We start from the raw sequence: 7,441 nt of genomic DNA, 5'->3' as shown, positions 1-7,441 counted from the left end.
GGCCTCGGGTTTAAAACATTATTTACATTTTACAAATAAATGTAGGATAAGAAAAAAAATGAACAAACACTTGAGTTTTCCGTGTGGATGGTTCATTCTAGTCTGTCGTGTTGAGAGTGTTGTTAGTATTGTTTCTTGTGATAGTTAAAAAAAAAGACGTCTCTAGTAAAGTAGGTCAGAAAATATTATTGTTGTTAAAAATAATTTGGATTTGTTTAAGTACTTTTAAAGTCATTATGTACGATTTTTGATAACAAACAAATATATACTTTTATGGGCTGCATCAACCCGGTGTATTTTTTCACCGATGTCCTGGGTTTCATTTAAAATTGCATAACTCTTCTGGATTTTATTCAATATCCACGGTATTGCAACTGTTAGAAAGTTGATTTTTTTGTTTGTTTTTTTGTTTTGTGCTTATATCCACAAGATCTGATTGTATGTCATTGTATTTGAGAAAAATAAAAACCATATCAACAAAAACTCCTCAAACGTTTTATTTGTATTTCCAATTCATATTTATTTCCGGGGATTAAGTTTATGTCATTACCATTGAATTTAGTAAATATGTCATTCTTGTGTGTCGTTGTGACTCTCAACACGACACACAAGAATGACACATCTACCCGGAAAACAAACACTTTGAGCCCTGAAGATCAATAAAGATCTAAACGAAACTTTAGCACGATAAAGAAAATGTTTTTCTAAAACCTATGTCACACCACACCGCACCTCACGATCTCCAAATAATCAATGGCTAACGGTCACTAAACACCACACATTTTTACCAGTAATTTTAGAGCGAATCGGACCAGAATATTACTAATAAAACAGGCATGTCTTTAAATATCAATTTGGAGTTTTCAAGTTAGGCAGACAAATAATTTCAAAAGTAAACCATTATTTATATTTGCAATAATAAAATAAGTTGTTTAAGTTATATAAAAATGTATTTTTGAATTGGAGAATATAAAACCTAGTCATTCTACAATGGGATATGTAAATATGGCAAGCTTAAAATCAAGTAAAATGAATCAAAATTTGTTATAAAAATATTTTTGCTAATAAGACCAGATCGAAAGTCATTATTCTCTTAGATTAATGGTTTATGTAAAGATAATAATGGCAAAAACAAAGAAAAAATGTTTTAACTTTCATATTTTTTTAAATTTAAAAGCGGCAAAAAATTTTGTTTGGTCGTTTCCGATCACAATGTACTGATTATCGGAGATGTTTTCTGTCGGTCAGACGCTTTTTGGCTTCTCGTCATCACCACCACACAACATCAATATTTAGTATAGAATTATATAAAGAAATTCAACACTGAAGAATCTGAAATTTTCAAACCGCCAAAACGAGGCAGATAAGGTGACAAAAATGATCGGAAACTACGAACTACAGGTTGGTTAACCCACAGACACAACGGGGAATTCTCTCAATTAAAACAGAAGTGAAGACTACAAGTAATGCAGCAGGATGCTATTAACACTAAAATATTAAGATTAATTTTTTACAATTTATGATGGTGTAGAGTCAAGGAATAATTCTCCGTTTTACGTTTGTGTGTGTCTGAGACAGACACAGAAGTAAAATTAATTAAATCTTAAAGTAACAAGTGTATTCTTTGTGATTTAAAAGTGTACCTGATCCTCATTCTTAAGAAAAACCTTTGAGATTATCCTGTCTTCCTACAATTATTATTAGAGGATGATTCTTGTATCCTTTGCGTTTTACCTTTGAGATTTGACAGCGCGTTCATCCAAAATTTTTTTCCTTCGAGATTGGGCTGCTTCGTCATTTAACATTACATCCTTTAACGGATAAATCCTTTCATCCAAAAATATATCCTTAGATTATGTAAAAACATATTTGCCTAGTTGAACCTCTTGGAAATTTTGTACTTAGTAGAAAAGATATTTAATTTGAAAAGGTTGAAACTGAAGCTTCTTTTGTTAACGCATCAAATCAACAATGCAAACGATTTTAAAAAATTCCTAGTTTTTAAAATAATTATTGTTACAATTGGCTGGATTGATTATATGGTCGTTACTGATCATTTTGGTTCTTCTAACCTCGATTTGGTCTGTCAAACGCGTTATTTCGCGTTATAATTATTTTTATTATTGGCATGGTATAGAATTCATTCAAATTAAGTTTAAGACCGTTTTTCGAGCTAACAAATTACGAAAGTACGAATAATGTATCTTATAATTGAGCTAATCGTTGATCACATTCAGAAATAATAAGGGATCTAAAATAAAACCTTGGAGCCCTCTCGATTTAGTGCTGAGAAATTTTTGCAAATACTTATTTCTTTTGTTGTAAATGAAAGTATTTATCTATCTTTATCTACTTATCTAATTTATACAACGAATTAATAGTTCTTAAGTTATAATAATTATGCTTATAGTGGGTAGGTAAGTGTTTCTGATTAATATCAGCGAAACGAGCTGTGCTCCTTTCCCCCATTTTTCACCACAACGAAAGTAATCTGAACAAAGATTCAGACCACTTCCTGGAACATTCTCCACCAGGAACCGGGATCACTTGGTCATTGTGCCGTCCCTATTTGAAAACGCAATCGGCCGAAAGAGAATGGGCATTAACGCGCCCTGGCTAATGGATCGGTTCCAGCCGACGGGAGCGAGCTCCTTTTCATCCCGATGGAAGTTCAGTGTGTTGTTTGGACTGGGACAATAAATTGAGACGGCCGAGTTATGTTCCGGGAAAAGAGCCGCGGGGGCGGGATGAATGGCTAGGCATACCTCCACACGGTTACCATTGTCTCTGCTCTAGATTTGCTGGAGTCTTCACTCTTCCAGGTGTTTACCTCTCAAAGAGGATTCCGCGCAAACAGGTCTTTAATTTTCAGCAAATTATTCCTGTAACTTACATTGCCAAGGGTTGACATTTTGTTTATAGATCTATATATGCAACATTTAAATTATCAACTTCATTGCTGTTTTATGTTTATATACGTTGGATTTTGAAGGGGTGGGGAAGGAAGTCGGTATAGAAGTACCATAAGTACAAGGAAGTCGGTATATTTTGCATTGTATAAATTCACTTTTTTCCACATCCTACATGTATTTGTTAAATGTAAACAATGTTTGTAAATCCCAGGCCCTGAAGATGATCTCAATAAAGATGGAAACGTTGGCACGATAAAGAAAATGTTTTTCTAAACTTACGTCATACCAGATCGCATCTCACGATTTCTGAATAATTATCGATTAACGGTCACTAATCACTACATGTTAAAATTATTATTAAATTTGTTGAAGTATGTTAGGAGCTATCCAGTATGAGGTAGTTTACAAAAACACCTTTTTCATTTTTTGCCAACATTTCGACCTTGTTTACATTTAACAAATACATGTAGGATGTGGAAAAAAGTAAATTTATACAATGCAAAATATACCGACTTCCTTGTACTTATGGTACTTCTATACCGACTTCTTTCCCCACCCCTTCAAAATCCAACGTATATAAACATAAAACAGCAATATCTCACAAGCACTCTCAACACGACAGGCAAGAATGGCACAATTACACAGAAGACAAACATTTTGAGTGAGTAGAAATACTTTGATTGAATATAAAAAAATATATATTGCATTGTATAAATTCACTTTTCTCCAAATCTTACATGTATTTGTTAAATGTAAACAATGTTTGTAAATCCCAGGGCCTGAAGATGATCTCAATAAAGATCGAAACGTTGGCTCGATAAAGAAAATGTTTTTCTGAAACCTACATCACACCAGACCGCATCTCACGATTTCTGAATAATTATAATTAATAATTTTAACAATCAAAAAACTTTTGCTATTGTTTTTAAAGTTGAAACATAGTCTTAATTAGGTCATAGACCATTAGCCAATGATTATTTGGAAATCGCGAGGCCAACATTTTCTTTATCGTGGAAACGTTTCGATCTTTATTGAGATCATCTTCAGGGCTCAAAGTGTTTGTTTTCCATGTAGATGTGCCATTCTTCTATGTGGTGTTGAGTTATTATTTAATATTGTTATTATTGCGGTGTCATATTGATTTTGTGTAAAAGTGTTGTCAAGTGTGTTATTATTTAATGACTATTTGGAGATCGTTAGATGCCGTTTGATGTGACTTAGGTTTATCCTTATTGATTGACAAAGTGTTTGTTTTCCGTATAGATGTGTCATTTTTCTGTGTCGTTTTTCGTTGAGTTATTAATAATAATTTTAATTTATCGTAATAATCACCTGATATTTTGTTCTTACGATACAAGCTGACAACACTCACAAGATCAAAAAGGTTTATTGTTGAATTTAGTAAATTGTGTACATTTCTTTATTCAAATCTAGGCCCGCATAGTTTCGCGTTGTTTCTTGAAATTTTTTATGAAGATTACATAAAATACTTCCAGTAACAACAATTGTCAGTTGCAAGCAATTTAGACTTGCCCACATTTCCATGCTTGAAGGACAAAACAAAAATCTGGAGGTGTTATGAATTTTTAGGTGGAAGACCGGACATCGGTGAAAAACAAATTGCCTTCATTATAATTAAGATTTAAGGACTGCTGGAAATGAGTGAGATTTTTGTCAAATAAATTTTTTACTTAGGTAAAAGCATCCATTCAATTCTGGCAATTTTGTATTTCTAATTTTATGTAAAACGATCCTGCATATATTTTCCTGTATTGAGTAAAAAAAATCAATATAATATACTAACCTTGAAATAAAGAACAATTTGCTACACAACAAACACAGAAAACATTAGTTAGAAAAATATATAAATTACTTAATTTTTGCTTGGCTTCTATGGCTCATTGGGAAGGATTTTAGTACACGTATTATATTTTTCAACTCAAATCACCAAAATAGTTAATAAAAAATAGGCGATCGAACAACCGTTCCTGGTATTGTAAATATGAAAATCGAAATTTTCAAGTAAAGGGCGATCATACCCGTTCCATTTTCAGAATGGCCTGTACTTTTTGTTTAATTATGAAATTTCAAATTGTAACGTTTTCCAAAAATGAAATTTATTTATTCAAAGAGAGACCTCAGTGTTGAAATATAATTAGACTATTACGATCAAAATTTTTGTTTTATTTTGCCTTTGTAGACTGAATTTGTAGCAATAATATTTTAAAAATACTGAATCGTTTAATTTTGGTAAAAAGTTACAAAAATATTTATTTCTCCAAATTTGATATTTTTACATTTTTATATTTTCGGTCCGATTGTTTGTTAGTTATTACTCTATAGAATCAGAATATTTTTTTTTTAAATGCGTAAAGAAAATTAACCTTTTCTGGAAAAGTCATTTTCTGATCGCGCTCATACTTTCACATTTATTGCGCATTTTATGTGATAAAAACGTTACATACAGATTTCTATCCTAGTAGGAAGGTCATAAACACAGTTTAGTTTTAGTTGACAATTTTGGCATAGAGTAAACACACAAGGCACAGAATGTACAGAGTTCATGAAGACAAGATACACAAGAACACTTGATTTTCAATTTTAACAAAAAATTTAAGCAGTTCTGAACTATAGACTTTTTTAAAATCAGTTTAATTCTTTACAAAAGAGGTAGTCGTTTAATAAATTTTTTTTGCATTTTTGGTTCGAACAAAATTCGCGCCACCTTAATAATGATTAGTATTTGGGTGAGTTGATTCTTAGATTTTTTCTGGTTTTGTTGTACAGTTTGACACTATTTGATAGTAAAAGGAAAATTTAAAGAAGGATTCATTTCATTTAAAGTGTAGGAAATATAAAATATGTTCATTAATTAATAAAAAATCAGATAAAATCTGAATAGTCATTGGTTCTTTGGTTTTTGAAAAATTAATAAGATTAGTCAATTACTTGAAACAAATGAGAAATTTTTTATTCTGTTGCTGTCATTTACTTTATATAAAAATGTTTCTCTTATCATCTTGTCCCTGCCATTTTCCTCTTGGTTTTATATTTCAACGCAAACTTCAAAACCAATCTCACTACATGTGATATCAGCTGTATAATCTGAAGGATTTCTTCTGCAACAAAAATTGTAAATCATTCCGGGTTTTTAGCATCCTGAAGGGTCGTAAAGACTTTAAATTTAATCCACTTACCTTACATTTCTACCTTTAAGTGAAGTATTCTTTGGAAAATGTTTCAGAACGGCGGTGGGAGATTCTTTGAAAAAACGCCGAAAAGAAAAAGAATTTAAGGATCTCATTTTAATTGGGCGGACACTGTCTACGTCCAATTTTGGGACAAATTCTCTCGTTCCTTATCCTTCAGACGACAATAAGCATTGCCATCCTGACAGGTTTAACGCCTAAGGCCACAACCACTCAGGTGTTAACTAATCCTCGGTGGTCGGAACAAATCCCTTTTACCTGGCTGGTACCATCTTTGACGGGGGTGCCATTACCAGCCAGCCTCACAAAAGAAGGAATATCACAACAAATTGACCACCCCGGCCGTGGCGACAATGGTATGTAACTTGTTCAAATCGCGCGTGAGGACTGTCGTAAAAGTGGATTAGAAGCTTCTCCAAATTTTCCAACCACCTTTTCTTTCAAGAGATTAAGATTAAACGTCGATTTTACCACCCAGACGTCGTCCATCTTTTGTCACTAAACACTGGAAAAGAGAGTACCACCAACCTTTCTGAGCGATTAGCTGTTTTTCTCAAAACCGCAGGTTATTACTAGATTAGGCTGTTCTACAGGCTAACTTAAGAAAAAGCTATAGCAAAATTAATAGTTAATAAAAAAAAGTTAATAATTATAGTCCATAATTTTTAAAAAGTTTTAACAGCCAATCTTGAACATAATAACGTAATAGAAATGATAAATGATGAAGTGAGTGTGGTGTTCAATCCTTTTTAAAAAGATAGTTCCTACTCACAATAAGTTGTTTTGAAATGATCCGGATTTCGGGCCTTTTAGCTCATCATCAGGTTGAAGGACTTCTACAACCTAATGATGAGCTAAAAGGCTCGAAATCCGGATCGTTGCAAAACAACTTATTTTGAGTAGGAACTATCTTTTTTAAAAGGATAATAACGTAATGTCATTGGATCATAATCCCTAGCCACCTTTCATCCTTGGTAAACTATCAAATAATGTAAGGATAATAAGAAGTGAAGAAGCTGACATTGGATATGCAAACAGCTAGGAATCACATGAAAATCAGATTTCGTAAATTCCCAATATTAATGGACATTTAATGAAAAAAAGTATAAAGTATCGGGAGAGTAATGAGGATATTTTTCCCAGCCGTTGGGTCTCTGTTGAGAGAATTTTTATTCAACCTTCAATTTTTGAGTTGTTGTGGAAATGTAATACTATATTCTATAATTTTTTAAACATTAAAATAAATGTAATACTATATTCTATAATTTTTTAAACATTTTTGATAGTGTTTAGCCACCTGAAAACATAAAACAAACAAAA

At 32.1% G+C, this 7,441-nt stretch overlaps 1 long non-coding RNA gene across 1 annotated transcript; it reads left to right on the top strand.

The window, feature by feature from the left end:
* Nucleotides 1-4,280: 4,280 nt before the first annotated feature.
* On the top strand, nt 4,281-6,775 carry LOC112128362. Its single transcript, XR_002910960.1, has 2 exons — nt 4,281-4,574; nt 6,157-6,775. It is a non-coding gene; the product is annotated as an uncharacterized LOC112128362 (long non-coding RNA).
* Nucleotides 6,776-7,441: the final 666 nt, after the last annotated feature.

The sequence above is a fragment of the Cimex lectularius genome, unplaced genomic scaffold (assembly GCF_000648675.2).
Source record: "Cimex lectularius strain Harlan isolate CLEC.00 unplaced genomic scaffold, Clec_2.1 scaffold133, whole genome shotgun sequence".
Lineage (NCBI taxonomy): Eukaryota > Metazoa > Arthropoda > Insecta > Hemiptera > Cimicidae > Cimex > Cimex lectularius.
The sequence above is the reverse complement of the archived record's forward strand: the minus strand, read 5'-3'. Positions and strand labels throughout refer to the sequence as shown.